The sequence below is a fragment of the Pseudophryne corroboree genome, chromosome 5, assembly GCF_028390025.1.
Source record: "Pseudophryne corroboree isolate aPseCor3 chromosome 5, aPseCor3.hap2, whole genome shotgun sequence".
In the NCBI taxonomy this organism is placed as follows: Eukaryota; Metazoa; Chordata; class Amphibia; order Anura; family Myobatrachidae; genus Pseudophryne; species Pseudophryne corroboree.
The window spans coordinates 464,957,946-464,983,700 of record NC_086448.1 but is presented as its reverse complement, the minus strand read 5'-3'; the positions used below and the strand labels follow the sequence as shown (position 1 = coordinate 464,983,700).

The window sequence follows — 25,755 nt, the reverse complement described above, 5'->3', positions numbered from 1 at the left end:
ACCTCCATTCTCCACTTTTCATTTCCTCATTACTCGGCAGCAATTTTATTTATCTTCTTGTTCTCAATAATTTACTCTACACCACAGTAATGTGCTGGTGGTTATTATTCATAAATGCCTACTAATTAGTTTACCATTTCTCATTTTGTTATAATTCCAATGCAAAATAATTGTACTCTTGTTAAATGAGAGTATATTTTCCACTCAGTGGGCTATTGTTGTAGTAACTAAGTACATACTGTACATAGTAACATGTAGACAGGAGTTGCCATTTATCTTCGAAGAAAAACTATCACTAAGCAACATTTTATCTTTCTGTTTAACAAATGCACTTAGATCTGCAGCCAGTAATGTAATGACTTGGCAACTAAAAGATTTTACTTAGACTATTTAAAGTCAGGATACTATATTTTCCAAAACTTCTCTAGATAAGGTGTTCCAAAGGAATGATTTCAAAGGGCATTTGTCTTAGTCTGGCCAATTATCATAACTTTTGTATGTTCCCTGGTTTAAAAAAAACAACAACAAAAAACATAAAACTGAATTAACTAAATTAGGGGGATGTTTATCAAAGTTTGGAGAGAGATAAAGTAAAAAACAGCTTTTAACTGCTAAGTTACAGGCTGCATTTGAAATGCCAGCAAGGAACTGATTGGTTGGTACTTTATCTCTTTCCACTTTATCTCTCTCTCTATGCTAAATATCCCCTTATGTCTTTTACATTAAAATACACATATACTACATGACTTGAGAACTACAACAGGTCAGCATGCCTAAAATGTACTCAACATATATATCGGGGGCTAGTTTATAGCAAGTAGGTACAAATCAGCTTTATGATGCAGGGGTGGGCAAATGCTCTTTTACATGATTTCATCAATTACAAGTGAAAGTTCTCTTATGCTTGGGTATAACTATAGTGGGTGCAAGGCAGTGGCGCACGCATGGGGGGGGGGGGGTTTCCGAATACCTGGAAACCCCCCGTGATGACCTTAATTTAATATTTTAGAGACGGAGACAGCTGTGTCTCCGTCTGTGCAAAAGCCGCGATCGGGCTGCGGCATCAGAGAGCTCCATAGCTCTCTACAAACAGAATGTCCGGAGGGAGCTATTGGCCGCTCATATTCAACCACAGCAGCTCCCTCCTTCTTACTGGTGGCCGTCTCCATGTACAAATGTAGTACTGTACCTTTGTGTATGTATGTATGTATGCACAGTATGTGTGTGAATGAGTGCTTATGTATGTACAGTATGTATGTGTGTGTGCTTGTGCATGTATGTATGAAATTAATGTGTGTGTGTGTGTGTGTGTGTGTGTGTGTGTGTGTGTGTGTGTGTGTGTGTGTGTGTGTGCTATATATATATATATAAATTTTTTTCCATAGAACGTCCCGCCACTCAAATGCCTGTATATTTGCTGTACACGCTATGTTAAAAATTTTTGCTTATTATTTCATACCATGCCTGTGATAGTCATTTGACCGAAGATTGCTACACCAGATAAGTAGTGCCAATTCATCATTACTTTTACTTGGGTGATGCACCACATTAATTTTGGACACTAGGAAGCTCCCATTTCTTCACCATTTATATATATGTATATATATATATATATATATATATATATACATATTGTATATATGTGTAAAATAGTTAAAAAAGCGCTTCTATCTTAATAATTCAATATAAACAATCAAGTGTATAATGTAAAAAGTACATATACTGTATATAGCACTCCAAGGTATAGTGGCAGCAATAAAGTTTTTAATTGACTTATATTTCAAATGGTCATAAGTAAATTTGTTTATGAATGGTGAAACTTCTGTACATTCAGTGCTTCAGCAGCAATCAGTGCTTTGACAATGTGAATCCTTATAAATAATAATTAATCTGCATATCAAACATCAAAGAAAAGTAGGCTTGTAGCAGTGTCCTTCCTATAGATCCTTCCTCTGTCTTTTCTTTCTGTGCAGTCATGCTCATCAGATGATGTAATCACATGGGTAGATAGAGGGAGGATGTATAAATAATGTGCACTTTTTTTAAGTGACTAGTGCTGATGTGCAAAATACAGGAAAAAAGTGCTGTGTGCAGACTTAACAGAGCCACTATCAAACCATGTGACTCAAATGGGCATATTCATGTATGCCATACAAAAAGCACTCATGTGGTAATATGGGTAAAATAACCCTCACACATATATGACAACTCACTGGTCAGGAATTTTTGCTTGAGGATCTTCATAAAAAACGTCACCTTAAAATCAAATTCCCAGCAGGAAAAAGTCTAATAGGGTGATAACATTTTTAACAGGTTTTGTTTACACTTTCTCATAAACACATAAAAAATGGACTCATACCATTTAAATAGTAAAAACATGCTTAACTGATGTCATGCATCATCAGAGAGGTTTTGGTAAGTAGCCCAACACATTTTGTCCCTTCACTCTTTGTATGGGACTTCCTCATGGGTAGATATGGGTGACTTTGCATCCAGAATGCCTTTTAAAGTATGTCTGAGTGATCTTTAATTGATTCCTAATTGCCCAGCATCTGGAAGTGCTGTTTGACCTGGATTGGCCTCCCTTAGACCGCTGTAAATCTCCTCTTCCCAGTTGCTACCTCCTGTCACGTTATTCTTCCATGTGAGTCTCACTGCTTGTGGAAGAATGACATGTGACAGTTAGCTTTGCGCTGTTAGTGATTTCAACTTTTCACAAATGCAATAGATTTTTTTCTGCTTGATTTTAAGCTTTGAATTACTATGTAATGATTCTATCACCCATTTGAAAATTTACCATCATGCAAAATGGCGTTGTGAACATTCTGTAAAAAAAATTGTATAGCATTTTCCTGTGTTTGCTGCTTTTACCCCTGAGGAAGTCCTTGTGATGAAACGCGTTGGTTTGGAAATTCAACACCCACAGCATTAACAGACATCATCTACCTGCAAAATGTTACCAATTTCTATTGTTCATTTGATTTTACATTACAGTGTAATTATTCCTCACAATACATACTGTTCAATGTGGCTGTGAAAACAGTTTTGTGTGATTCAATGATTTTATGGCTAATTAAATATTTGTGAATTGTAATATAAATACCTGAACAATTGTTTTTTTGGGTGGTAGAATATTATATTTTAAAGATAGAAGCAAATTCAGCCTTAAAAACACTGATCTTATCTTGTGTATATATATATATATATATATATATAGTATATCCAGGTCCGGCACTCCGCCTGTATAGCTGGGATACTTTGCCTGGGTGCCTTCTATGAGAGGACAGCACCTCTCCGATATACACACCAATAGTAGCAGCACTCCAGGACAGCAGAACAATTTCAGAATAACTGTGTTGTTTTATTGCATATTATCAACGTTTCGGGGTGTTACCCCCGTCTTCAGGATAATATAACACATTAAACAAGTGAAATTTATATCTTACCGTCCTCGGTCTTGCCCGCTGCGACTCCCGCCCGTCCACTAGGCCGTCATCTTACGCACTTCCGGTCACGTCACCCGCTACTTCCGGAAGTCGCGTCGCTCGTAACCCGTGGCGACAGGAAGTCCAGGGGAGACGCAAGGAGCAGTTTCCATGCCAACATAAACAACTGTGTGAAAAAAACGTAAACAATTAAGAGATGTACATCAAGACATCATATTAGTGCCCAACAAAACAAATCAAATTTATGTGCAGTCATTTGAACCGTTCCTCCTTATCTCTCCTATTTTGTGTTGCTCTGTGCTGTATAAACCATTATATATAAAAGTTATAGTGGCTCGTGAACCATTCCAATAACAATAAAATATTAATAAAATATCTACTTTATGTAGGTGAATACATTGCTTTGCTTTACTTTACCAGTATATCTACATAAACCTAAATGTATATTTATTATGCAATCCAGAATTACAGTCATCTTAAGTAGCTTCATCCAATCAGACCCTATTTACACCATCCTATTATAGCTATTGTTTGTAGTCCTACTTTAAATCCTACTCCTCCTTAGATTGTTAGATGTATTATATTAAGTTTAGTTTATCTTTTTATAAAAAGCAGGACAACCCCATGGATTCATTGAGACCCCTGGGTACCATCGTGTCCAACCTATGGATCCATTGGGCCTCAATTTGTAATAATTTTCTTTGTCTGTTTCCTCCCCTAATGGATACAGGGACATGGTCCACCACTATATACTTCAGTGATGCCACTCCATGTTTCTGCATTGCAAAATGCCGGGCCACCGGCTGCTCACTTTTACCTGACTGTATGGCAGCTCTAATGGCCGTGCGGTGCTGTGCCATCCTCTCTTTAAACTGCCGTGTGGTTTTACCTACGTATTGTAAGCCACATGGGCAAAACAATACATAAACCACAAATCTGCTGGTGCATGTTAGTGGCCAACGAATTTTACATTTTTTACCTGTGTATGCATGGGTTACATACGTCCCCACCTGCATATATCCACACGTGGTGCATCCTAGGCAGCGATAGCAGCCATTTTTACGTCCTAAGAAAGTTGTTTCTGGTTTTTTAGATTGAAAGTTAGTAATGTCAGTTTTGACCACCATATCCCGTATATTACGGCTACGGGTATGGCTAGGCAACAGCCGCGTCCCATGTAATTCTGTTAGATCGGGGTCAGATGTTACCATAGGCCACAGTCGCTTTACTCTGGTGACCGTTTTCTTACTCAAAGTATTATATTCATTGACCCATGGGATGATTCCGCCCATTTGTTTTTTGTCCTTAGACCTCAGTAGCTCTGTTCTCTCTATGCCCAGTGCCCTTTCTTTAGCTTTTATTAGTTCTTTAGGCTTATACCCTCTCATAATAAATTTTTCAAACATTATTTGCAATTGTTTTTCTGTCTCCTCTGGGTCATTTGTGATCCGACATACCCTCAAAAACTGAGAGTATGGCAGACCCCTAGTGGTCGCTACTGGGTGAAAACTGTCTCTTCTAAGGAGGGTATTCCTGTCTGTAGGTTTACTGTAAATGGATGTGTATATACGTTGATCTACAATTTTAATCTCCACATCCAAAAAGTTAATACATTTTTTATCCATGTTATAGATTAGCTTAACCGGACTATTAGTGGCATTGTGTGTCTCAATAATCCCTCTCAGATTTTCTTGTTCACCACTCCAGAACACCAATAAATCATCTATATAGCGATGATACACAAAAATGTTGTTAACAATATCATCATTTTCAAAAAATAACTCGTTCTCAACTTGCCACATATACGTATTGGCAAAGGCCGGGGCCACCGCAGCTATACAGGCGGAGTGCCGGACCTGGATATACTACATATTGATCCAAAGTTCTTCTGTGCAAGGAGGGTTTGGATTAAGTCAGGGCACCTGCAACAGAAATCATTTTGTCCTCAGGAACTTTTGTCTGCACTAAAGTTTTGCACTGGAGCACTTTATTGACACATAGCACGTACACGGGTTGACGTGTGGAGGTGAATACAGGCTATGCTAAGTCCCGGCCTATGCTAAAATAGTCGGGTAACAGTCTGTAAGTATACAACAATGGAGACCAATGAATATACCTCATACATTTTACAATGTGATAATACGGACACATTTAGTTATTCGGATTTGGAGGCAGAGGAGATCCTGCATAGTGAAACGGCATTTGATGAAACAGGGGTCACAGCACCAGATGAATTATATGCTGCGTGGTACAAATTGAAGAAACGGGAACTAGATTTCCTTTACCATGCACGGACGTTATCCAATTATTACCGCTCTAAGCAGATACCAAGGGGTCTGAGAATCCACAATATGCCTACTATAGGGAGAAACAGCATACCCTTTTGTAAAAAATGGATTTCCATTTTGAATAAATGCTCCATGGATCTGATTCTATTAATCATAGAAGAATCCACCAAAGAATGTCAGATCACTAAAGAAAAATTAACTGCATTTGAGACGGAACATAGAGTGGCATTATTGGAAGATCAAACTGTTAACTGGGCTGAGAAATTAAAAACACAGATGGAGACATACAAAACTGAACTGGTTAAATTCAAAAAACAAAAATTAGTGAAAGTCCAACAAGATTATGAGACGCACAGAGTATATGCCTGGTTGGGGACTAATAATGAAAACAAACCGGGTCAGAGAAAATATCCAAGGAGACAAAGAACTCAATCAAAGTATTCCAGCACCTCAGCCAGTGAAACAGATGATCGTAATGCAACTCCATCTACACAAACACAAAGGTCCCCTTTAGGGGTCAAGACCAGGGCACGTATTACAGGCCGCAAAAAAAACCCACAAGGAGGGGCGGGCAAAGGTGGAGACAAAAGCGGAGCGAAGCCTCCCAGAGGCAAGAAGACCTGATTTTTAATTTATCCTCAATTCCGTTGACTAAGGCGGAAATTGGAGTTCTCAGCAAGGGACTATCATTCATTCCAACAAATAGACCAGATCCCTTTAAGTGGAAGGTGGAGAGTTATAAGTTACAACGAACTCTTAAGCTTAAGGAACATTTCAGCAAAAACCCTGGCCCTAAGAACACCAATGAGATGCCTTTACAACTTCGGAAGATTGGAGCAAAGTCCAAATTTGAACCTATTACCTCAAATGCAACCATTAGAACGTTTCACCGTATAATGGAGAATGTACCGATACAGGAGAAAATACCTAAGATTCGGCATAATTTGACTACGGAAGAGCAGGAAGCTCTCAAGTCTCTCAGTCAGAGACAAGATATAATTATAAGGAGTGCGGACAAAGGGGGTGGTATAGTGGTGCAGGACATCTCTGAGTATCGAAAGGAATGTCTGCGGTTACTGGGAGATACAAATACATATACCGTATTGGCAGGGGATCCCACTGTTGCGTTTAAGATCGAGCTAGATAATATTTTAGATCAGGCTGCCTATACAGGAGAATTAACCATGGACGTGGTAAATAAATTAAAAACTGAGTACCCGCGGGTACCTGTGTTTTACAGCATACCTAAAATGCACAAAGATTCGGTGCGACCCCCTGGCAGGCCTATAGTGTCTGCCAGGGGTTCTTTATGTGAGTCTATCTCGATATTTCTAGATTCGTACCTGCAACCTTGTATACAAGGTACACATACGCACCTTAAGGACACGTCAGCACTGCTGCGACATCTGAGTGAGTTGGGTTCCATCCCTGATACAATATCAATGTCAGATTGTGTTTGGTCTGTGTCCCCGGAGGGGGCGCTAGTGGGTCAGTGGAGGTAGGAGGAAAGAGACGAGGAGGTTGAATCACGTTCTTGCGCATGAGCGCAATGGTATTTATTCAGCAGATAAGTATTAACAGAAATGCAGCAGAAATAATAATAATAATAGCAGATGGAAAAGTCAAACACTTGGAATGATAACAACAGTCTATGGCAATGGGTGATAGGTGAGTTGAGAAATCATATCCGGAAATATAAAACAACGGAATGAATGTCAATGAAATGATTCTGGTTTAGAAACCAGTGCAGGGTTTTAAAACAGAGAACTAAGGCAGTAGATGGATATTGCAAACCTGAGCATAAGCAGGAGACCAACTCACAGTGCAGGTGATGAGGCACTGGCAGCAGCAAGCTGTGTCACAGGTGGAGGAAATGAACACACCTGGAGTTTAGTCTTCAACTGCAGGCTGAAGCACACAAGGTAGTGATGAGTGTGAAGCCCAATGCAGGTTGCTGGTATTGCTGAGCCTTGAAGTTCCACGGGAGAAATGTAGAATCACCAGGAGTATAAGTTCTTAGCAGAGAACCAGGAACTCAGGAGAAACAGGAGCCGATCCTTTCATGCGAGTTGTCAGAATGACACAAAGTCCAGGATGCCTGTGAGGTGAAACTGTAGCCTCCTATATACCCCATGGTGTGCAGGGATTGGATGGAGGAAAGGACAGTGGGTGCGGCCACGCACCGGATTGGCCGCAGTATACTAGCTGTTTGGAAACTGTCATGGCGGCGCCCACGCCGCGGCCCAGCGGGGACGCGGCGCGCACACGCCCGCTGGCTCAGGAGTGTTCCCAGGACCTTGATGATGTCCCATGGCAGGGGCACAGGCGACAGGTGACCGCAGGGAGCCAGGACGGAGTCCGCAGCGGCGGACGGATGCCAGTCTGGTAAGTCGATTCCTGACAGTACCCCCTCCTTTAGGGGTGGACACCGAACACCCACGTGGTTTGGAGGGATGAGTGCTGTGGAAGACACGGACCAACCTAGGAGCATGGACATCAGATGAATTCACCCAGCTTCTCTCCTCTGGGCCATAACCGAACCAATCGACCAGGTACTGGAGACGTCCATACCGGCAACGAGAGTCCAGAATCTTGTTGATCTCAAATTCCACGCCCCGCTGAGTTCGAACCTTGGGACCTACTGGAAGAGTATTCTGAAAGCGGTTTAGGATTAGAGGTCTGAGGAGAGAAATGTGAAAGGCATTAGAAATACGAAGTGAAGGTGGTAATTTCAACTTGTAAGCCACTGGGTTGATGACACTCTCAATAGGGTAAGGACCAATGAAGCGTGGTGCAAACTTCATGGATGGGACCCTGAGACGAAGGTTGCGGGTTGATAACCAAACCCTGTCCCCCGGTTTCAAATGGGGAACCGCACGTCTCTTGCGGTCGGCGTAGATCTTGTATCGACTGGAGGCTTTTTTGAGGGAAACATGAATTCTTTTCCAAATGGAGGAAAACTGAGTCAGAGCAGTAGTGGCAGCAGGAACATCCAAGTGAGGGAGTTCTTGGAATTCAGGTACTCGGGGATGTTGCCCGTAGACTGCAAAGAATGGTGTCGTGTCTGTAGCAGTGTGGTAACGAAAGTTATGGGCAAACTCGGCCCATGGGAGCAGATTGAACCAATCATCCTGGGAGGATGTCACATATAACCTTAGAAAAGTCTCAAGTTCTTGATTGACTCTCTCTGTCTGCCCATTCGTCTGAGGATGGTATGATGACGAGAATTTCAATTTTATCTGCATGGCAGAACAGAGGGCCCTCCAAAACCTCGCTACAAACTGTACCCCCCGATCAGATATTATTTCGGAGGGTAAACCGTGTAAACGGAAGATCTCCTGTAGGAAGATCTGGGCAAGTTTCGGGGCAGAAGGGAGACCCTGGAGAGGAACGAAATGAGCCATCTTGGAAAATCTGTCCACTACAACCCAAATAGTGTTATGTCCCTGAGAAGGTGGAAGATCAGTGATAAAATCCATTGATAGATGAGACCAAGGACGATTAGGGACAGATAAGGGTTGTAACTGACCTGCTGGAGACTGACGAGGAGTCTTGTGCTGCACACATTTCGGACAGGATGCCACGAAATCCTGGATGTCCACTTTCATCTTCGGCCACCAATATGACGCAGAAAGGAACTTGAATGTCTTCAGGACACCAGGATGACCAGTGAACTTGGATTGGTGGGCCCAAGCTAGCAACTTGGGACGGAGTTCTGGGGAAACAAAAGTCTTACCCGGAGGTGGAGCTGGAGAGACTTGAGAGGCAGCGAAAACCACGGGACTCAGGATGGAATGTGGCACAGAGTCAGCTGTTCCCTCTTCTGATTCCATGGACCGGGATAATGCGTCGGCTTTCACATTCTGTGAACCTGGGCGGAAATGAAGCCTAAAATTAAAACGTGAGAAAAACATAGCCCACCTGGACTGGCGAGGGTTAAGGCACTGAGCTGCTTTTAGGTATAGCAGGTTTTTATGATCCGTGAAGATGTTAAACGGATGTTTAGCCCCTTCTAGGAGATATCTCCATTCCTCGAGAGCCAGTTTGATTGCCAGTAACTCTTGATCTCCCACGGAGTAGTTAGCTTCTGCGGGAAGAAACTTGCGAGAAAAGAATCCACAAGGGTGAACTTTCCCATCAGATCCCTTCTGGGAGAGAACAGCTCCAACCCCAACTGTAGAGGCATCTACCTCCAACTCGAACGGCCTGTTGACATCTGGCTGTGACAGCACTGGAGCAGACATAAAGGCTAGCTTGATCTTCCGGAAGGCTGCCAAGGCTTCTTCTGACCAGTTGGAATGATCTGCCCCTTTCCGAGTCAGGTTGGTAATAGGAGCGATGAGAGTGGAGAATCCTCGAATAAATTTTCTATAATAGTTGGCAAAACCCAGGAACCGCTGGATAGATTTGAGGGAGTTTGGAATGGACCAATTGGCAATGGCTTCCAATTTTGCCGGGTCCATCTGAAGATCCGATCCGGAAATTATATACCCCAGGAAGGGTATAGAGGGAACTTCGAAGGTACATTTAGATAATTTCCCGTAGAGACGGTTCTCACGAAGACGTCGGAGAACTTCACAGACTTGTAGGCGATGAGATGGAAGGTCTTGAGAAAAGATAAGAATATCATCTAAGTAAACAACAAGGTATTTATACAGGACATCACGAAAGATCTCGTTCACGAAGTGTTGGAATACTGCTGGAGCATTACTTAACCCAAATGGCATTACCAGGTATTCATAATGGCCATCTCGAGTGTTGAAGGCTGTCTTCCACTCGTCACCACTCCGGATTCTGATGAGATTATAGGCACCGCGGAGATCTAACTTGGTGAAGATGCGAGCCCCCTTAACTCTATCAAAAAGTTCGGTAATAAGTGGTAGAGGATAACTATTCTTGATGGTAATGTCATTGAGACCCCGATAGTCAATGCATGGACGTAATCCACCATCCTTCTTTTTGACGAAGAAGAAACCTGCACCAGCGGGTGATGATGACGGACGGATGAATCCTTTCTGAAGATTCTCTCTGATGTAATTACTCATCGCCTCTGTTTCAGGAACAGACAAAGGGTAGGTGCGCCCCCTGGGTGGCTTCTTGCCAGGAAGGAGATCGATGGGACAATCCCATTCCCTATGGGGCGGCAGGATATCAGCAGCCTTCTCACAGAAGACGTCTGCGAAGTCTTGATAAGCTGCTGGGAGTGTTAGCTGTGACTTTACTTCGGTAGACTTGATGGGACACACTTGGGCTAAGCAGGAATGATGACAGTGTGAACTCCATGAGGTAAGCTGCAACGTTGTCCAGTCGAACTGTGGGTTATGTAGTTGAAGCCAAGGCATGCCCAAGACAATCTCCTGGGTGGCTTGAGGGATGACCAGGAACTTGATCACTTCTGAATGGAGAAATCCAACTCCCAGAACCACTGGGGTAGTTTGATGTGAAATGTTCCCTTTAGAGATTCTACTACCATCCACAGCAGTAATGTATACAGGATAAGAGAGTTCACAGGTAGACAAGCAAAATTTGTTTACCGCAGCTTGGGTGATAAAATTTCCTGCAGCACCGCAGTCCACTAATGCTGACGCAGACTGGAGCCCAACGGAAGTTTCTAACGTCACTGGAAGAATGAGATCTTGTTGAGAAGGAGCTTGACTGAATGATCCTAACTTGACTCCTCCCTTACAAGTCAGGATCTGGCGTTTCCCGAACGCATCGTGCAGGAGTTAATTTGATGACCCGCAGCAGCACAGTATAGGCAAAGCCTCTCTCGTATTCTTCTTGCCCGCTCCTCAGGGGTTAGGCGGGACCTATTTACCTGCATAGGCTCGTCAGAAGAAGGAGGCTGAAACTGTACAGAAGGTATGAACCTTACTCTGCGAGGCTCACTCCGAGCGCGTTCATTATTGCGTTCGCGGATGCGAGAGTCCAGCTTTATACACAGGGAGATCAAGTCAGACAGTTGAACAGGAATGTCACGGGTTGCCAGTTCGTCCTTGATCCGATCCGAAAGTCCGTGCCAGAAGGTTGCTACCAGAGCTTGGTTGTTCCATTGGACTTCTGCAGCCAACGTCTGGAACTGGATGACATATTGTCCCATGCTTCGGTTACCTTGACGAAGTTGGATCAGGTCTGCCGAAGCTGATGTTGCACGACCAGGCTCGTCAAAGATCCGTCTAAAGGTTGACACGAAGTCTGAGTAGTTATTGATCAGAGGGTCAGCACGTTCCCACAGAGGAGACATCCAATTCAGAGCAGATCCAGAGAGTAAGGATATGATGTAGGCAACCTTGGACCTTGGTGTAGGAAAGTTATGTGGCAATAACTCAAACTGTATTTCGCACTGATTAAGAAACCCGCGACATAATTTAGGACTGCCATCATATTTGCTCGGCACGGGCAGGTGCAGACGAGACACTGGAGCTGATGCAGCCGACATAGAAGAACTTACAGCACTGGCAGGTGCTGGGGTAACAGTAGGTGAGAGTACACTTGGCAGGGACTGCTGCAGTGTATCCAATCGGGAGGACATCCCTTGTAGAAAGTGAAGCATCTGCTGCTGCGCAACCTCTTGACCATCCAGACGGGAGACCAGATTTTGCAAGGCCTCTGACCCCACACTCCGTCCACCATCCGAGTCCATCGATCCTGGACTTACTGTCAGATTGTGTTTGGTCTGTGTCCCCGGAGGGGGCGCTAGTGGGTCAGTGGAGGTAGGAGGAAAGAGACGAGGAGGTTGAATCACGTTCTTGCGCATGAGCGCAATGGTATTTATTCAGCAGATAAGTATTAACAGAAATGCAGCAGAAATAATAATAATAATAGCAGATGGAAAAGTCAAACACTTGGAATGATAACAACAGTCTATGGCAATGGGTGATAGGTGAGTTGAGAAATCATATCCGGAAATATAAAACAACGGAATGAATGTCAATGAAATGATTCTGGTTTAGAAACCAGTGCAGGGTTTTAAAACAGAGAACTAAGGCAGTAGATGGATATTGCAAACCTGAGCATAAGCAGGAGACCAACTCACAGTGCAGGTGATGAGGCACTGGCAGCAGCAAGCTGTGTCACAGGTGGAGGAAATGAACACACCTGGAGTTTAGTCTTCAACTGCAGGCTGAAGCACACAAGGTAGTGATGAGTGTGAAGCCCAATGCAGGTTGCTGGTATTGCTGAGCCTTGAAGTTCCACGGGAGAAATGTAGAATCACCAGGAGTATAAGTTCTTAGCAGAGAACCAGGAACTCAGGAGAAACAGGAGCCGATCCTTTCATGCGAGTTGTCAGAATGACACAAAGTCCAGGATGCCTGTGAGGTGAAACTGTAGCCTCCTATATACCCCATGGTGTGCAGGGATTGGATGGAGGAAAGGACAGTGGGTGCGGCCACGCACCGGATTGGCCGCAGTATACTAGCTGTTTGGAAACTGTCATGGCGGCGCCCACGCCGCGGCCCAGCGGGGACGCGGCGCGCACACGCCCGCTGGCTCAGGAGTGTTCCCAGGACCTTGATGATGTCCCATGGCAGGGGCACAGGCGACAGGTGACCGCAGGGAGCCAGGACGGAGTCCGCAGCGGCGGACGGATGCCAGTCTGGTAAGTCGATTCCTGACAATCAATGGCCACACTAGATGTGGCCAGTCTATATACGTGCATTCCGCATGAGGATGGAATCAACTCAGTCAGAAGGTTGCTGATTAATAACCCACTATACACAGGACCTAAGATAGAGATATTCTTGGAATTGCTGAGATACACATTGTCACACAATTACTTTTTGTTTGACGGTAGTTTTTATTGGCAAAGGACCGGGTGTGCCATGGGATCGGCGGTGGCCCCGGCATTTGCCAATACGTATATGTGGCAAGTTGAGAACGAGTTATTTTTTGAAAATGATGATATTGTTAACAACATTTTTGTGTATCATCGCTATATAGATGATTTATTGGTGTTCTGGAGTGGTGAACAAGAAAATCTGAGAGGGATTATTGAGACACACAATGCCACTAATAGTCCGGTTAAGCTAATCTATAACATGGATAAAAAATGTATTAACTTTTTGGATGTGGAGATTAAAATTGTAGATCAACGTATATACACATCCATTTACAGTAAACCTACAGACAGGAATACCCTCCTTAGAAGAGACAGTTTTCACCCAGTAGCGACCACTAGGGGTCTGCCATACTCTCAGTTTTTGAGGGTATGTCGGATCACAAATGACCCAGAGGAGACAGAAAAACAATTGCAAATAATGTTTGAAAAATTTATTATGAGAGGGTATAAGCCTAAAGAACTAATAAAAGCTAAAGAAAGGGCACTGGGCATAGAGAGAACAGAGCTACTGAGGTCTAAGGACAAAAAACAAATGGGCGGAATCATCCCATGGGTCAATGAATATAATACTTTGAGTAAGAAAACGGTCACCAGAGTAAAGCGACTGTGGCCTATGGTAACATCTGACCCCGATCTAACAGAATTACATGGGACGCGGCTGTTGCCTAGCCATACCCGTAGCCGTAATATACGGGATATGGTGGTCAAAACTGACATTACTAACTTTCAATCTAAAAAACCAGAAACAACTTTCTTAGGACGTAAAAATGGCTGCTATCGCTGCCTAGGATGCACCACGTGTGGATATATGCAGGTGGGGACGTATGTAACCCATGCATACACAGGTAAAAAATGTAAAATTCGTTGGCCACTAACATGCACCAGCAGATTTGTGGTTTATGTATTGTTTTGCCCATGTGGCTTACAATACGTAGGTAAAACCACACGGCAGTTTAAAGAGAGGATGGCACAGCACCGCACGGCCATTAGAGCTGCCATACAGTCAGGTAAAAGTGAGCAGCCGGTGGCCCGGCATTTTGCAATGCAGAAACATGGAGTGGCATCACTGAAGTATATAGTGGTGGACCATGTCCCTGTATCCATTAGGGGAGGAAACAGACAAAGAAAATTATTACAAATTGAGGCCCAATGGATCCATAGGTTGGACACGATGGTACCCAGGGGTCTCAATGAATCCATGGGGTTGTCCTGCTTTTTATAAAAAGATAAACTAAACTTAATATAATACATCTAACAATCTAAGGAGGAGTAGGATTTAAAGTAGGACTACAAACAATAGCTATAATAGGATGGTATAAATAGGGTCTGATTGGATGAAGTTACTTAAGATGACTGTAATTCTGGATTGCATAATAAATATACATTTAGGTTTATGTAGATATACTGGTAAAGTAAAGCAAAGCAATGTATTCACCTACATAAAGTAGATATTTTATTAATATTTTATTGTTATTGGAATGGTTCACGAGCCACTATAACTTTTATATATAATGGTTTATACAGCACAGAGCAACACAAAATAGGAGAGATAAGGAGGAACGGTTCAAATGACTGCACATAAATTTGATTTGTTTTGTTGGGCACTAATATGATGTCTTGATGTACATCTCTTAATTGTTTACGTTTTTTTCACACAGTTGTTTATGTTGGCATGGAAACTGCTCCTTGCGTCTCCCCTGGACTTCCTGTCGCCACGGGTTACGAGCGACGCGACTTCCGGAAGTAGCGGGTGACGTGACCGGAAGTGCGTAAGATGACGGCCTAGTGGACGGGCGGGAGTCGCAGCGGGCAAGACCGAGGACGGTAAGATATAAATTTCACTTGTTTAATGTGTTATATTATCCTGAAGACGGGGGTAACACCCCGAAACGTTGATAATATGCAATAAAACAACACAGTTATTCTGAAATTGTTCTGCTGTCCTGGAGTGCTGCTACTATTGGTGTGTATATATATATATATATATATATATATATATATAAAGAAAAAGCTGCACTCTCAATACTGATATGTAGTCAATGGCTGGGGTGCAAATTTTCCAGAGAATAAATGTCCTGTAACACTGCCTCCATAATAGTGAATTTTCAAAGGGAAGCACTCACCAGACTTGCTTGCAGAAAAGGATTTTTTTAATAGGCACTCACATATCCAAAAATAATGGTCAACGTTTCGGTCCTGGCATGGACCTTTTTTAAGACTAGGTCTTACGGCTACTGGGATTGCAGACAAATGGGCTCACCCTAGTGGCACCATAAATACCAGAGACAGTCCTCCCCTCATCCAATTAACTAATCAGCAAAAAACAGGAATTAAACATATATATATATATATATATATATATATAGTATCTATGCCTGACGAAGGTTTGTGATTAAGACCGAAACGTTGCACATCAAAATCGGGAGACTGGACACGTTTATTTGAATTAAGTCCTGGAGTGCCGCTTCATTGTGCTTATATATGCCGTGCACTATTCCACGGCATTCACCTATTTCTACATTTGCGGCGCAAAATGGTTTGTGACCACATTGTTTAAACAGAAATCATAGGGGCTCTGCACTCACTATATTAACTAACAATAATAAAGGGTGGAGTTTTAGTTCATGTATTGATCAATGCATGTAAGCCTCCTGCAGCCCCCCGGCAAGGGATGCCACTATACTGCAGGTCCTACTCTATTGCTCAAAATAATTATCATGAAAATAACAATAAAACCTTTTGTTTATTAGATTAATTTTTAAGTAATATTTTTGTGATCACATTTTCTCATGCACACTATTTTAACTTAATTATAGCTTGTGTAACCCTGGCGCAAGTGATGGGTTACGGTGAACTGATAGAGTGTGCCTCCACCCGAGCTATTTGGATTAATATATTTCCAGGCGAGCTTGGGAACGCCTCTAGAGAAGATATGTTGTCAATCCCACTCCTATCTATATAATATATCTATTCCCCTTAAGGGACCCCAGTAGGATGACCGGGTGACTAATGGAATTACCGTTTTCCCTTTCAGGTTCCAACTCCAAGAAACAGACAACTTCACTGGTGAGTATATGTGTGTTTACTTGTTAGCAATCAACTATAGTAAATTTTACAGATCGTACCTTTCATCTTATTAGAGGGTAGGCCTCAGGATGAGTTGTTCATCACCTTAGCGATCTATTAACAGAAAATAACTGCATGCAATACAAAAAACTTAACCATCCAATAGTCCATAAGACTATTGACCCGGGTTGGTAAAAATAACACAAAATGTTACTTATAGCTTATATCATACCAATTATACTATGGTGCACCATCAGCTATCTATACAATAAATACCTAACCATAGAATAGTTATTATATGACTTTCTGTACTAGCAGTCTGATACCCTTGGAAATGTCAGTAGAGAAGTAGGGTAATTAATCCACGTTAGGGGGTTCTGCTGGGAATAATTTACAGAGAGCAGCTCCAGGGTCCAGGTAGCTCCCTTCTCAAATAGGGACTGACTGGTAGTCCGTCCTTGGGGTTAATGGGGTACTTAGGTACTTATATTGGTTATCTCCAAATAGTATTCTTGACTCTGGTCGATAACATCGGGTATAATGAATTCCAGGTTAAATTGGATGTGCTAAGAATAATAAATTAGTCGTGCAGGACTAGGTCCCAGTAGCTATTCCCGTGCTACTTCCTTAACGCTAGGGATTAGTAGTGCTGCTACTTAATGGTTCCATAGTATATCCTGCTTCCACTCACAGTATTCAATGTAGTAAGATTACTAGCAAGGACTGATGCATGCTGCAAATTAATATAATGTGTCTGGCTACTGTATCCTCGCCTGCAGCCGTATGAGTGTGTTGGAGAGGTATATGGGGCAGGCTTCTAGGCAGCTATATCCTTGCTCCACGTACTGATGCTACGCAATGTTTGTCCCTGATGTCCGTGGTCTATGCCGACACAATAGTAGTATGCGTAGGCAACAGGATAGTCCCTCATATGGTGAGTGGTATATAGATATATAGCTGTAACAATGACATCCATGCTAGATAAGAGAGGGGTTAATATGTATTCAATTATACTTGTTAGAATTAAGAGACTTGGTGCTTCATATACGGACAGCCTTTGAAGTAATACTGAGTTCTGCAAGGATGTCTGCCTACTCTCTAAAAAGGCTGTAACTGTAGTCAATGCTGTGCTCTCCGCTGCTGAGTGTAGTGTCAGGGCTTGGTTTCCTTACCCTTACATTATATGGAGGTCCCAACTTAATCCAGGAGGCTCTCTCGATTCCTCCCCGGCTCCTCCTCAGGTTCAAATAGGGAGGAATGTTCCGCCTCCGGAGGCTGTACTCTTTGGTCTGGTTGTTATGCAGCCGCTCTCCGGGACGGCCCCGACGACTGCCTCTCTTGCCTGCACCAGGTAATCTCCGGCGAGAGCCTCCCTCCGTCCGAGCGGACCCTAGCCAGTCCGTCTCCAGCCAGCCCCCAGTGCTCACTCCACCGCCAGGCAAGTCGTCACTGCGCACCGGGACTCCCGCACTCCTCCGGGTACTCACTGCACTGTCATACAGCTGCTCGGCACAGGGGGGGTCTGTCTCTTCTCTCCGCTCTCCTCAGCGATAAGTCACCTGCGTCACCGCTTTACTCCTCTCTCCCCTCTAACCGTCTCCTTCCTCGAGCGATCCGTTGGGGGTACAGCATGCGAGCCTTCCCTCTCTAGGCACGAGGGCTTCTAGAAAAGTCTCTCCATTCCCTCTAGTGACAATGTATTCAAGCTGATCCCCCTGATCCATTGTTCAAGGATATAAGATCAACACCCAACAACCCCATATAATTATACATACTAATAATTCATTTAATGCATATACTCAATATAAATCCTATTGTCAATATATATATATGGATTTTCATATTAAGAAATCTACTACAGGAATCCTATTGATCATAGACCCTAAGGGGCTACACTTGTGTCAGCTGTTCTCCTAGGTACTGTACAACAGGTGTGTTGGTAACTGTCTCACCTATTTAAGCAAAGTTGCTGTGAGCTTTAGACCAGATAGCATACCTAAAGTTTAACACTAATGTGATAGCTATTTTCATTAATTATAATTAATTATGATAATTATTTTGAGCAATAGAGCAGGACAGTATAGTATTAACAGTATGCAGTATAGTGGGCTCACTTGCAGGGGGCTGCAGACTTAAATGCATTGATCAATACATAAACTAAGTGGGGTCTGGAGCCACCGTGGGTGGAGGAAGAGCAATTGCGGGGGTGCCACAAGTGGAGGAGGGGTGGGTGGAGGATGGGCCAGAGCGGGAATCTTGCGGGTGGGGAAGGATGTCCGGAGCCACCGTGGGTGAGGGAGAGGTGGCTGCAGTGGAGCCATGGGTGGGGGAGAGGTGGGTGCGGGGTGCTGTGGGTGGGGGAGGGGGTCTGGAGCCACTGCAGGTGGTGGAGGGGGTGTGTGGGGGTGCTGCGGATGGGTCCCCGGAGGTACTGCAAGTGGGGAAGGGGAGGGGCGGGTAATGCTTCTTCTTCTTCTCCTCCTGGAAGCAGCTAAGCTGCTGTCCTCCCGGAGACTCACACAGCAGCCAAGCAGCCAGTCACTATTGTTAGCACCGGTGTCCCAATGTGCCGCATTCCAGGGGAAAAAAATGCACTCAATAAACTACAGCTCCCAGAATGCTTCGGCGCTAAGGGCTGCTGGGAGCTGTAGTTTATTTAGTGCGTCTACTTCCCTGTATTGTGGTGCGTTGAGGCACCAGCACTAACAATAGTGACTGGCTGGCAGAACTGACTGACTCGCTGAACCAATGTAAAAGGTGAGAGTGCTGTGCAGCATCAGTGACACTGCACACCCACTGCACTGCACAGCACTGTTACCTTTTACATTGATTCAGCATCCAGACATTACCCTCCACGATATCACCCACTCTATCCGTTACATTAGTCATCTCGGGGCTTCCAGACCGGCAGCCCAGGTGCTGTGTTGTGGAGTCAGAGCCTCTGGGGATCTGGGCGCGGCTGTGGCGGGGAGGCACTTCTATGACATCATGCACAGAGGAGGCTCCTGGGCTCTGAGAGTATGCGGCACAGGGAGAGCTATGAAAGCCTTGCGCTACACCGCTTTCATACACATCTATGCCGGTGGCCGTAGCAGCTTTTGCTCCACCTGCGCCACGGCTAGGGAGTGAGGAATGTTATTGCCGGAGGGGGCAGGCGGACTGGCAGCAGGACATAGAATGCTGCAGTAAAAGTTTTTTTTTACCCCCTATCTACAGCGCAATCTTGTTGCAGATGCAGTGGCATACCCTCCAGCTGTACCTTTTTGGCAGGTACAGTAGCTTTTCTTTATGGTCTGTACCGTTTTTTGGCTTTCCAAACTTCCACTGAAAGTATAGCAAAAGGGGCGGGGCCATGCCACTTTACCCATGGCCCCGCCCCCTTTTCGATTTTGTAGCGATTTTTATGTGTAAATTGTTGGAGGGTATGTTGCAGATGCAGTGGGCCTATTTTGGGATGTGGACCTGGAGCCGCAGCTCCATCAACCCCATTGTTAATCCTGCTCTGGGAACACACAGCAGCCAAAGGGCAGAGCCTCCCATTGGATGTAACCTGTGTGGGAGGGCGTTTCTCGCCCAATCAGCTGTGGACTGGGTGTGATAGAGCTGCTGCTAACCCAATGAAAGCTCCAAGCCACGTCCAGCTTTATACACACAGACACAGAGTCACAGATCTGGGCTATTGTATAGTATATATATATATATATATATATATCCTATATAATAGCCCAGATCCCCAAGTCCTGATTTTCTGGGAGTAGAGTCTGATATAATAATCACACTGCATATTCTATTACTCTGTCCAATATACCATGCATGACTCTTCACTGCCACCACCCATGCTAAATACACACAGCAGACTACCTTGCAGACAATTGGTCACACCCTGCTTCTAGCAATCAATAATAGTTACTGTAGTGTATAGCATAATTTTAGCAATCACATAGCTTCTTCAAAGACTGGGTTCTGGAGCATATACAGTATGAAAATAGACTAATACAGGAACACTTTATTTACAGAAGAAGTATATGAGTGTGGCTACATCTGTAGTGGGTGGGCACTCTTGATGCGGTGTTACGAGCTGCAGTCTGTTCATGTTCTTATGTTATAATCTGTTTCTATTGGATCAGCTTGCCATGTTTTTCTACATTCTCAGTTCATTTCAGAGTCCTGCAGACTCCCTATGTGTTCAGCTTCAGCTGCAGTATAATTAGGAGTTGTGCTCTGATTGGCAATTGCTCCTAATATTACCCAGCATGCCCTGAATCTTATGCTGGTTATAGCTTCTGCCTTGTGTATGAACCCTGGTCCAGGCATGTTCTTGTCTTGAAACCTGAGGATACCTTGTCTGTTAGTTTAGTACAAGTTTCCCTGAGCTTTATCCTGTCATTACCTGCAGTATCCAGAGCTTCCCCTCTGAACAGCTACCTGCAAAATACCACCAAGCAGTGTGTTTGAAGCCTCAGCCTGTAGTCTCAGCTTGTTCCATAGTAGCACCTGGAGCTTACCCTCTGAACAGCTACCTGCAAATCCTACCTGCAGTGTTTTCACAAGCTCCAGGTTGTCTATCTGTATGTGAGCTGCTCCCAAATACAGCTTCTGGATTCTAAGTACAAACTCTGCCCATCAAGTCTTGTCTAGTTTTGGCCTGTGTGTATTTGTCTGTAGTATCATTTCCAGTCCTTCAGTTATTCCTCACCAGCTTCCAGAAGTAGTCACTAGATTTTGTGTTATTACCCTTGTCAGTGCTACCTTATCCAGTCCTGGTTCTGTTGTGTATTCTTATTTCTGTTATTCGCCAGTACCTGCCAGTCCAGTCTTACCTTATCCAGTCCTGGTATTGTTGTGTGTTCATACTTTTGTTATTCACCAGTACCTGCCAGTCCAGTCTTGCCTTATCGAGTCCTTGTTCTGTTGTGTGTTCATACTTTTGTTATTCACCGTTACCTGCTAGTCCAGTCCTTGTCCAGTGTGTGCCCATTTGTTTAGCCTCAACCTTCTCCGTACCAGGTGGTTGTCTACTCCAGCATATTTTTCTTGCACTTGCCCAGTCTCCAATAGTGTCATTGGCCCTCATTCCGAGTTGTTCGCTCGCTGCTGTTTTTAGCAGAATTGCTACAAGCTAAAAACTGGCAGTTCTGCGCATGCGTATGGGCCGCAGGGTGCACGCGCTAAGTACTTTCACACAAAACTATGCAATTTTACACAGGTCCGAGCAACGCTTTTCAGTCGCTCTGCTGATCGGTGAGTGATTGACAGGAAGTGGGTGTTTCAGGGTGGTAACTGAGCGTTTTCCGGGAGTGTGCTAAAAAACGCAGGCGTGCCAGACAAAAACGCAGGAGTGGCTGGCCGAACGCAGGGCGTGTTTGTGACGTCAAACCAGGAACCAAACAGTTTGCAGTGATCGCAATCTAGGAGTAGGTCTGGAGCTACTCAGAAACTGCAGGGAAATATTTAATAGCAGAACTGCTAACCTTTCGTTAGCAATTCTGCTAAGCGAAGATACACTCCCAGGGGGCGGCGGCCTAGCGTTTGCAATGCTGCTAAAAGCAGCTAGCGAGCGAACAACTCGGAATGAGGGCCATTGTCCACATTAAGACCTGGGGGCATCTGAGTACTGGGTTGACCTAATCCACCTGGGAAAGGCGGCTGCTAAAGGCGAAGCTTTAGTACGCAGGAGACTAAAGGATTGCTGGGTTTACGTAACATGCGCCCACACTCTAGCCATGCTGAGCTGCATATTTAGCCGCCCCATTCATTGTGAATAGGGCGCATGCGCATCTAAGGCGCGTGCATCTTAGATTTGCGCATGGTTAGGCATGATTTTGTTGAGATGTAGCCACGATGAGCATGGCTACATCTGTACAATGCTTAATTACATAAATTATATAAATAAAAATGGTTAGAAATTACATACATTACAAAATATGCATGTGTTATGAAACTCCAGCACTATTGAGTGAGACCACTAAAGCCAGTGAGAGGGTCTACTGGAAATAACAGCCCCCCACTGTTCCCTTAGTGTATGACGCACACACCAGTACTTAGGTTGCTGCCAGGAGTTATACCTCTAGCAGTAGGGGCTTACACAATAGACTGGACACGACAGATCAATAGGCTGAATTAGTAGCAGAGAATGAGTAAGGCCTATACAGGAACACAGAGGGTTAGGTCAGGATGGGTCAGGATCTCAGCGAAGGCAAATGAAGCACTGTGAGATGGAGTACGAGCACTATGCAGGTGATATGTCTTGCAGACTAAGCTCACAGGAATACTGATGAGGCAAACAAGAGGTAAATACAGGGGCATAGCCAGAACTTTGTGGGCCCCATAGCAACATTTTGAAGGGGCCCCTGTCCCAATGCTTCTAAAGAGACACTTCTCTGCAGCACTCGTTAATTTTATGCCATATAATAGTGCCCTAGTTCATTTTCTGAGCCATAGTAGAGCCTTATTTAATATTATGCCCCATAGTAGTGCCCTAGTTTCTTTTATGAATTGTAATAGTACTTATGTTCACCCTATGTCACATTTCAGAGCTGCCAGTACACGTTATGCCGTGCAGTAACCCCAGTTCATATTATGATATATAGTGTTCCCTGTTCATATTGTGCCTCATTACAGTGCCCAGGTTCATATTATATAACATTAAAATGCCCTCTAGTTCATTTTATACCACACTACAATGAGCAGGTCCCGGGGCATACCTAGATATATTGCAGGCCCCAAGGAAAAAGTTTGAAAGGACCCCTATGTACCATCCAATGGAGAAAAATTTATATAACACATGTAACTTTGACAGGGGAGGTGGCCCCTCTCAGCTCTGGGCCCCATAGCAGCTGCACTGCCTGCACCTATGGTAGCTATGCCTTTGGGTAAATACACTCTGAGCAGGACATGGTTTCAGACAGGACAAGGCTTGGCTATGGATTTGCAGATAATCCGGCAGAGTATCCACAGGATCTAGAGGCAGGAACCAGCAACTTACACTAACAGGGTATAAGCTATAATCATCAGGGTGGTGCAGAACTGGCTGCCTTATAAGAAGAGAGTGCACCAAACAGCGCTCCAGAGTGGGAATATCCCCTTAATGAAGAAATCCTCTCCAGCTGAAGTACTGTACGTAGTCCACAGCGTCCTGGCTGCTAGGTAACGCAGCCCCAGGGTCTCTTGCAGCCACCTGGCATCGTGGTTGCCTATTGACTGGTGGGAATCGCCGGGTAGAAGTGACATGACGTCCCGGTTGCCTAGCTACGACCAGGACTTGTCGGGGAGATATATTCTTATCTACAACGCCCTAACCTGTCTATAATCTCTACATGAGTAAAATAAGTTTATTGGTGATGTGGCAAAATGCAAGATAAATTAATGTGGCTCACTGGGTTACAAATGCACATTCCAAAAAATATACAAGTGTTTAATATGTAATATACATAAATTAATTCTATGCAAAGGGAAGAACGAGGTAAAATTATTGATGGGTGTCTTGAGTCATCTCCTCTCTCTTATAACCCATACAATTAATGAAGTATGTGAACCAATAAACAAATTGTATATGATTTATAACATAAAATACCAGATCTCTGTGGTCGGGATGCCGGTGGGTACATGACTGACATTGGCATCTCGATTATTTTACCCCTCCCCTGCTCCCTGCCCTAACCTGCCTGGGGTAGTGGCTAGGGCTAAGAACCATGGGGAGGCAGCTAGGGCTAAGTTTTTTTTTGGGGGGGGCAGCTACAGCTAACCCCCCCTTGTAGTGCCTAACCTTAACCCCCCTTAAGTCCTAACCCTAACAGGGGGCCCGATACTTACCCTCGGGATGTCGGTGTTCTGGCATCGGGATGCCGAGTGGTGTCAGGATTCTGGATAACCCCCCCTTCTAGTGCCTAACCCCACTCCCATAGTTAGGCCACCTGAGAGGCATAAAAAACAATCTGAAAACAGGAAGTGCAAGTCCACTAGCAGCCTCAGGGCTACACGAAGTGTGAATTTACATTTTTACCCTTTTGTAATTAGTATTTTAAGTACTTCAAATATTATGCCTTTTTATAAATGAATTTCAATGGTCTTTACTATATTTCTGTAAAGTAATTGAGAGGGACGTATTGTCAAACCATCTAATGAGGACAAGTGGAGGTGTTGCTAGTAGCAGTGCCGTAACTAGACTTTTTAGCACTGTGTGCAGGAAACAGCATCGCCCCCCATATTTAAAATAGGGCCAGTGCCCGCCACAGGCGGGCGTCAAAAATATAGGGGCATAGCTTCATGGGGAAGGGGCGTGACCACAAAATAATACCAATTCATATTACGCTGCACAGTAGTCTCCATTATTCAAATTATGCCACACAGTAGCACCATTTACACACATTACACCAGGCAGAGCCTTTTACACATTACACCAAGTAGAGCACTTTATACACATTGCACCAGGTAGAGCACGTTATTTACATTGCGCCAGGTAGAGCATGTTATACACATTGCGCCAGGTAGAGTACATTATACACATTGCGCCAAGTAAAGCACAGTATACACATTGCACCAGTACAGCGCTACTGATTCCGCTGCTGTCCGCTTACAAATCTTCAGCGCCGGTCAGAGTCCACCCCGACCTCCCTGTGATCTTTCCCCAGCTGATGACTGCTTCCCTGCACTGTAGGGCCGATGCGGTTCATTTACAAATCTCCAGCGCCGGTTAGAGCCCACCCCAACTTCCCCGTGACAACCCGTCACAGTGGTTCGCTATCAAGGTGAATGTATGGGGGTCTCTGTTTGTGTGGGCAGGCTGTCTTAACAGCAGTGTAGGCCCCTAGGCAAAGCAATGCACTAGGGCCCCTACCCATCCTACAGCGGTAGGGGTGGGAGGTGCTATCAGTGGCAGCTTTGCTGTTTCACAGGCAGTAGGGGGGTGTTCTATCTTCCGCTCAGCATGTAGGACCTGGAGCAGTAATTTCTGCTAATTACTCCTTTACTGCACCGATGGTGGGAGATGTGGCGGGAGGTAGAACACTAAACTGTAGAAGGTGGAATTGGGATGAATGAAGGGGCCCCGGTACATGACTTACAGAGGGGTAGGGCAGGGTTTAATACACAGGGGAGGGTTGGATAGTGGAGTGGG

General features: G+C 44.3%; 1 long non-coding RNA gene across 1 annotated transcript in view; it reads left to right on the top strand.

Annotated features, from left to right (window-relative positions):
- Nucleotides 1-25,755, top strand: part of LOC134929129 (uncharacterized) — a 235,581-nt gene that overhangs the window by 110,148 nt on the left and 99,678 nt on the right. Inside the window, exon 3 of the long non-coding RNA XR_010178307.1 lies at nt 16,609-16,640. This is a non-coding gene — a long non-coding RNA (uncharacterized LOC134929129). The remainder of the gene's footprint in view (nt 1-16,608; nt 16,641-25,755) is intronic.